General features: G+C 37.7%; 1 pseudogene; it reads right to left on the reverse strand.

Annotated features, from left to right (window-relative positions):
* Nucleotides 1–1,320: 1,320 nt before the first annotated feature.
* LOC122097684 lies at nucleotides 1,321–1,613 on the reverse strand (annotated as a pseudogene).
* Nucleotides 1,614–7,845: the final 6,232 nt, after the last annotated feature.

Raw genomic sequence — 7,845 nt, forward strand, 5'->3', positions numbered from 1 at the left:
TGGTTCCATATCTTAGCTATGATAAATAATGCTACAATAAACATAGTTGTGCTCATAGCCTTAGTATGGCCTTGTTTGTGATCATTTGGGTAAATTCCCAAAAGTGAGATTGCTGAGTGATAGGGGAGCTCTATGTGGAGTCTTTTGAGGAACTTCCGTACTGCTTTCCAAAGTAGCTGAACAAGTTTACACTCCCACCAACAATGCAATAGGGTTCCCCTTTGGCCACATCCCGTCCAGCACCTGTTGTTATTAGAGTTCTTGATTATTGCTATTCTAACTGGGGTGAGGTGGAATCTCAATGTTGTTTTGATTTGCCTAGTTTCCTACATGCAGTTTTTCTAATGGTCCAGTTTGAAGAACAAAGACATGATTTTATTTCCCTACATGGCATCCTAGCCCTCCTTCTGATAATTATTAAGAAATGTGTATGTTCTTTACTACTTGAGCTGCTTCCTGAAGCAGAAACCATAGATGCTCTATGTCCCCTTTACTTTACCACTTTAGCATATGCATAAAGGGAATTGGAGGCATGGCTCAGTTGGTAGAGCACTAACCAGTGAGTGAAGGCATCAGGTACCAGGTTAGAGTCCTAATCTTGGACAAAAAAATATGTGCATTAAAGACTTCCAGTAAGCAACATGTGCTTTTCTTTACCTGAGAATAAACTATCACAGCCTGCTTTACACATGCTTGAAGTATTTGGGTAATTATACTCCACAGAAAGAGCCTATGATGCCTAATAAAAGTTACTGATAAAATATGCAGCATATTTTCTTCCTAGAATCATACAGGCAAAAGTAAGCTCTGAATGTACACAGTGGTAATTTATTGGCTGACTTCCCTTTCCTATTTCACTTCCCCACTCCCTTACTGGTTGATATTTTGTGGGATCACTGTGCAAATACACTGTACTGTAATCCTTGTCTTGGGATCTCCTTCTGGAATAGTCCAAACTAAGACACCTCTTTTATCATTTACTAAATTTGCATAGTGTAATTGGATTTTCTAGTCTGTTCCATTAATCTATTACCTCATGCTTCGATACCATATTGTTTTAATTATGGAGACTCTTTAGTGAGCCTATGTTAAAACAGGGCATTGAAATCTCTCTTCTTGTTTTTTTCTTTTTAGGTTTTGGTATTTCTTTTAATTCTTTCAGCATTTTGTATATGGACACACATGTAAAAGAAACTGAAACTTAAATGAGCAATTCTTTACAAATCAATCATAATTTTGTATATCTCTCTTACTCGCATGTCAGTGAAAAAAACACCATTATGAAAAGTGAACAAATCATATCATAAAAGAACCCCCAAATAGAAAAACATTTCATAAAAAATATGAAACGAGCTGCTTCCTGGGTGCCTTCACATCCTTCTCTTCTGGGTGCTGATGTACAACACATTGTTTCCTCAGATAAATGCATCCCAGTACTTATTCTTCAGCTGTCCATTGACATGCTCCTCTGTCTGCTCCAAGGCTATGTTCATGTAGTCGTCCAGGCAAGCCAAGGCCCCTCATTAATCCACTCCAGAATTTAATTTTACTACAACTGGCCGTCCAATGATTTGCTTTAAGAAGTCACTAGGGGTTTCCTTCTGTAAACTCATTTTAACAATCCTCTGGCGCCTCAGAGTCCCATGCTCCGAAAGCCAAAAACCCTCTTCCTGTTCCTTTATCTCAAGATTTTCCTCTGTAAGCTTAATGCTCTTCTATCTGAATATTATATTACTTTATGAAAAATGTATGGTATTTTTCTCTTTTTTGTAAGTACTAGTATGTGAGCTAGGGTTTAGGGCTTTGTGCTTGCTAAGTAGAGACACTTTTCCCACTCTGCATGACATTTCTATGAGATTGCATTGAAATAATGGTTTAGGAAGAATTGAAATGGTATTTTCCATTCTGGCTGTCTGTATTTGTCTGTTAAAGCTGCTATAACAAAATACAATAGACTAGCTATTTGACTAACAAACATTTATTTCTAATAGCTGAATATACTAAAGATTTATCAAATGACTGTTCAGCCACTCCCTTGCTGTTATTTTCAGAATATTTCTTACTTTTTGCAATGCAGCTAGGCTAAAAATATGCTAAATCTCCAAGTTCTGTTTCTCTTCTTTTTTTCTTTTTAACCTTAATTCTTTCTTTTCTTTCCTGTCACATTTTCCTATATGCACTTAGGAGAAACGAAATAATTTCATCAACACTTTGCTTAGAACTATCAAATTCTGTCAATTACATGTTTACCTTTCATGGAACACTAGAAAATAGTTTAGGCAAATTCACTGCTACTTTTAATAAGGATTACTTTCCTTCCTGTTTCTCTAAATAACATATTCCATATTTCCATCAGTGAGCTCACCGGAATTTTTCTTAGCATCCGTGTTTCTACTATACATCTGAAAGTTCTTCCAGCATCTTCCAGTTCTAAAGGCACTGCCACATTTTTATATATTTTAAAAGTGACACTCTATGTCTTGATACCAAACTGCACTACTCTGCTCAGAGAGCTGTAACAAAACACAGTGGACTGATGACTTAAACTAAGAACACATATTTCCTACAGTTTTGGAGACAAGGATAAGCAAAATCATGGTACTCTCCATTCAATTCCTGATGAGGGCTTACTTCCTGGCTTGTCAATAACCTTCCTTATTGCACTGTACGCATTTCACATAAGAGATCCCTCTTTCTCTCTCTCTTACTCTCCCTTTCTCTCTACAACTTGAAGATTTAGGGTATTCTTAGCCTAACTATATTATTGAAAAGTGTTCTTTGCTTTGTTTGTACCTCAGTTCTTACTTCTTCCCTACAGACTCTTAGGTTAGGTTGTAGGGCTTTTTTTTGTCTTAAAAGTCTTCAAGTAGCGGTACAAAGGAATTGGCATACAACAGAGTGGTTCATGAATACAATGTATCTTGATCAATGTCATCCCTTTCATCATTCTCTCTCATCCCTCACAACCCTACCACTTTTCTCATTTGTCTTAATTTTGTAGGAATTTTATAATTGCATTTCCTCCCTCTCCCATCCCAGAGTTCTGGAAGGTTGTGATTATGCCTGTTTATTTTTCATTTATTGTTGTCTTCATTGCAATATTTCATCAATCTCTGATATTCTTTCTACTCCTTGGTCTGGTTTAATGGAGAAGTTTTCTATTCCATTTTTATTTTTTGAGCTTTTTATTTTCAACATAACTATTTTTTCCCAAAATTTACTTTTCTTTGGTGAATTTCTCAAACATGTTGATGACTTTCTTGTACAGTTCTTGAACTGATTCCCTTCCTTCATTTATCTGCTTGAATCTTCTTTGAAGTAATTGTTGTTTTTTTTGGGGGGGGGGTCTGGTCATGGGGCCTGAACTCTGGGCCTGGGCGCTGTCCCTCAGCTCTTCAGCTCAAGACTAGCTCTCTACCACTTGAGCCACAGAGCTACTTCCAGCTTTTTCCTTTTTGCTTATGTGGTGCTGAGGAATCGAACCCAGGGCCTCATGCATGCAAGGCAAGCACTCTACCACTGAGCCACCTTCCCAGCCCTTGTTGTTGTTGTTTTTCTCTGGTTCTAATCCTAGGGCTTGAGTTATCCCTGAGCTTCTTTTGCTCAAGGCTAGTGTTCTGACACTTGAGCCACAGCTCCATTTCTGACTTTTATTTTTTTGTAGTTTATTGGAGATAAAAGTCTCACGGACTCTCCTGCCTGAGCTGGCTTCCAACTGCAATCCTTAGATCTCAGCTTCCTGAGTAGTTAGGATTACGACTATGAGCCATTGGTTCCCAGCTGAAGTCACTGATTTTTAAAGTAAACTTTGGAATTCTTTGGCATTTCAGCCACTTATATGCCAAGTCAATTATTCAGGTGCTATGAAGCATAATATTCCCTTGCTTTTTTATATTAGTTATGTTTCTATGTTGTAATTGCACATCCTTTAGGTTGGGCATTTCTTTCACTATCACTCATAGAAGAGAAAGCAGATGTCAATAATGGAATCAACAATGCCGAACTAGATATTTAAATGTAATTAAAAGCAATTATAAACATCAATTACTTCCTATATAAAGTATTAGTATAAAGGAACTGGGACACTTATGAGCTATAGTACAAACTGAAATTATTTAATTTATGAGTATTAATAATGAAATAACAAAAGGAAGATGTGGATGGGAAAAGGAAAAGGAAAAGATATGGAAAGGTAAAAATGTATAATGTGAAAATATTGGAAACAGAGAGAGGGAAACGAGTAAAACTAAAGGAAAAGGCAAAATAGAAAGAAATAAAAACACAAAAGTAACAGCTGCTTCTACAAGAAATGTACCTTATGTGTGTAACTGTAACCTCTCTGTACATCAACTTGACAATAAAATTAAATTTAAAAAAGTAACAGTTGCATAAGAGGGAAAAAGGAAGAAAAAAGAGAGAAAAAACAGTATTTCTTCTTTTTGAAGAGCAGGTTATAGTCCTCCTTCCTCTCAGAGCAGTTTCTTTTCCCTTCAAATTCTAAACAGGTTAGGCTAAAGGGGGTTTCTGGTTTGGCAATTTATCCCAGTGGCAAAGAACCGAGCCCACACATGCAAAGCTTTGGAACAGATTTCCAGAACAGCTTCCTAGTAGACAGAAAATGCTGTTTGAAAATTGTACACAATAACCCATTCTGGTTCCTGGCAGGCAGCAACTCCTGATCAACCAGTTTGCTCAAAGTTCTTTTTTTTACTCATGTAGACTTCAGACTCATTCTCCACTTGATTTATGGCAACTCCCATATTGCCCAGGCTTCTGCTGACTCACAGTTCACTCTCCACTTGACTCCTAACAGGGTTACATGCACCTGAGGCTCACAGCTGTGCCATGACAGGAAGCTGCTGAGTCTTGTGTTGATTTCCACCTTGCCCCACACTCAACTACTGGGAGGTGGATTATAGCCAAGACTTAAGGTGGTACTTTATTCATAATCTCTCCCAGTGTAGCATCTCTCTGGCTAGTATCTCTCTGGCTAATTTGTTCTCTTCACTTAAGTATCCCTGTGTCCATGAATTTGAGTTCCAATACCAATAAGTTTCATGGTTCCCCAGGTCATTAGAGTGGCCTTTTGCTTATCCAGTGTGTTGGGAGTGGGCTTTGAGGGTTTGGACATATAAAACTTCAGGATTTTTGTTCTCAAAGGTTAAGGCTTTTGTCTTAAGATTTCTCCTGCAAGGATGCCCAATGAGTGATTTGGGAAATTCCCGAGACTCCTCTTATGATATCTGCTTGACATGTGGGATACACATTTCCTGCATTAAATTTCAATTTATTTTTCAGAGTGCCATCAGTTTGTATGTAGCTTGTGTGCCTAGACATCACCTGTTAAGTTTTCTTTTTCTCTTTTGCCTGCCACACCTTTGGGGAGTGGAGTTACCCTTGTCCCTATTGCTTTGCTTAATGTTCTATTTTAGGGACCTTTGTTTCTTTTCTAAATCTAAAGTTCAGTATTATTCTGTATTTCCCCTGTTCTCTGTCTACTCTTTCTATGGACTGCACTTGCTTTCTATGCCACTTTCTTTTTTTTTTTTTTTGATTTTTTTTTAATTTAATTTTATTTTATTTGAGAACATATTGTACAGAGGGGTTACAATTACATGGGCAGGATAATGCATACATTTCTTACCAAGCATTGCAGCCTCCTCCTTTGTTTACCCTTCACCTCCCTTCCCAGCCTCCCCCCTCCCCCCCCCAATCATACCCCCCCTCCCCCCCCACCGACATTGTAAAGCTGGTTTTGACATGACATTTTGTACTTCTCATTGTTGCAACAGGTCCACCTGAATCCTTAAACGACTTGTTTGTCCCCGTCTCCTCCACATGTTATACTGACATCAAATATAGTGAAAGCGGGGGTTACACTGTGGGGGAGGGACATACAAAGCAACAAAGAAATAATCTTATGAATGCGTTAGAAACACATTCTATGCCACTTTCTTAGAGCCATGTATATGAAGTTTTGATTTAGATTTGTGGAGATACATGGAAGTGATGGGTGGCTCTAATCTGATATTTTGACCCTTCCCTGTTTCATTTACTTGATTTTAGCTAATATTACTTTTAAATATTGTGTTTTGTTGTATAATGGAATTTGATCTCAAGCCTCACACTTGCTAGGCATACCTCCAGCCCAGACTATATTTTTTATCTCTTTTGTGTGAATGTCTGTAATACTTTTTGTTCCATAAAAAGTTCTTTCTGTCTTCTCTCTATCTCTTTCTCTCTCATCCTTTCTCCTTTCTTCCATCTAACTCTGTCTTGAAGTATGGCATGGAATTCAACCACAATATCTTTATCTTGGCCATTTAAAAATAATTTTCTGAGTGTTTTGTAAGAGGTGTGCACCAAGAGAATTTTTCTAGGTTTTGCTCTAGAGCATCTACTGATGTTTCCACAAAAATGATTTTTTAAAAAAATGTATGGTCTTCTCTAGGAAATATTCCACTTTTGTTCCCCAAATTCATTTTAATCTGGGCCTTTCTCACTTCTGGTGATTTGTGTGGTGGGGGGGCATGGAGGTGTTCAGGACTTGAACTCAGGGTCTGGGTGCTGTCCTTGAGCCTTTTTGCTCAAGGCTAATGCTCTACCACAGCTGTACATCAGGTATTCTTGGAGATAACTACAAATTTTCCTGCCCTGGCTGGCTTTGAACCATGATTTTAAGATCTCAGCCTCCTGGAGTACAAGAATTACAGTCATGAGCCTTCCTGGTGATTTTCTGATTTTAGGTAATATATTCTCTTTTGATACTCTTCTGCTCAGTTTATAGATTTTATTTGTTGTTATTTGCTCTAGTAGGGAATTTCAGTTGATTACTTTCATAGGGTCAAATGGCCCCAGCTCAAATCTTTTAACCTTAATGGGATCCCTTTATTCTCTGCAACCTGGAAGCATTCCTCCTCTCAGCTGTTAGTGTCAAATTGTTCTAATGCAATTTCCACTGAGTAACTGTTGGTGGTTTTGATGCAATTTCACATGTATTAGTTGCTCTGTCACTTCCATCCACACAGATGCTGACATCTGATGCATCTGTATACCTGTTCATAGGTTTTTCCCCAGCTTCAGTTTGGGATTTATGAGGGATACTTTCTTTTCTGGTTTTCTTTTAGACATTGTTTTCAGTTTTGTCATTTGTTTATTCTCATTGTTGGCCTTCTCTCTCTCTCTCTCTCTCTCTCTCTCTCTCTCTCTCTCTTTTTCTCTCTCTCTCTCTTTCACACACACACACACACACACACACACACTCTCTCTCTCTTTCTGTGTGTATGTGTGTGTGTGTGCATATGTTTTACTGAGGATTGAACCCAGGGTCTTGCACATATCAGTATCATACTCTACCTCTGAGCTTCATTTTCAGCAGTGGATTCACTGAAAGAGTATTGCTGCCTGTATCAGGATGGCTTTGAATTTGCTATACAGTCTAGTCTAAGTTCAGATTCCCCATCCTTCTGCCTGTTTCGTCCAAGTGTAGGAACTAAAGGCATGACTCATAATACCACATTTTACCCATTCTGTTTGTAGAAGAGAATAAATAGTCTTTGAAGAAAAAAAGCACCCAGCAAATTGGCAACAAAAGGACTGGTAGAGATTATGCATAAATAGACAAAATTTTACCTGTTATATGCATCTTATCAAGGATTCTTGAAGGCTTTTCATCTTGAGTCTTTCTCTATTTTTCTAAGATGTATTGTCTTTTATATTTAAAAGTACTATGTTAATGTATTATTTGTGTAGATTGATTTAATCTACAATACTTACTCTGTATACGAGTATAATAAGCTTTAGTGTAATTACCTTACTTTTGTTTGTTTTGCCAGTCCTGGGGCT

Source organism: Dipodomys spectabilis, unplaced genomic scaffold, assembly GCF_019054845.1.
Source record: "Dipodomys spectabilis isolate Male_0828 unplaced genomic scaffold, ASM1905484v1 ptg000424l, whole genome shotgun sequence".
Lineage (NCBI taxonomy): Eukaryota > Metazoa > Chordata > Mammalia > Rodentia > Heteromyidae > Dipodomys > Dipodomys spectabilis.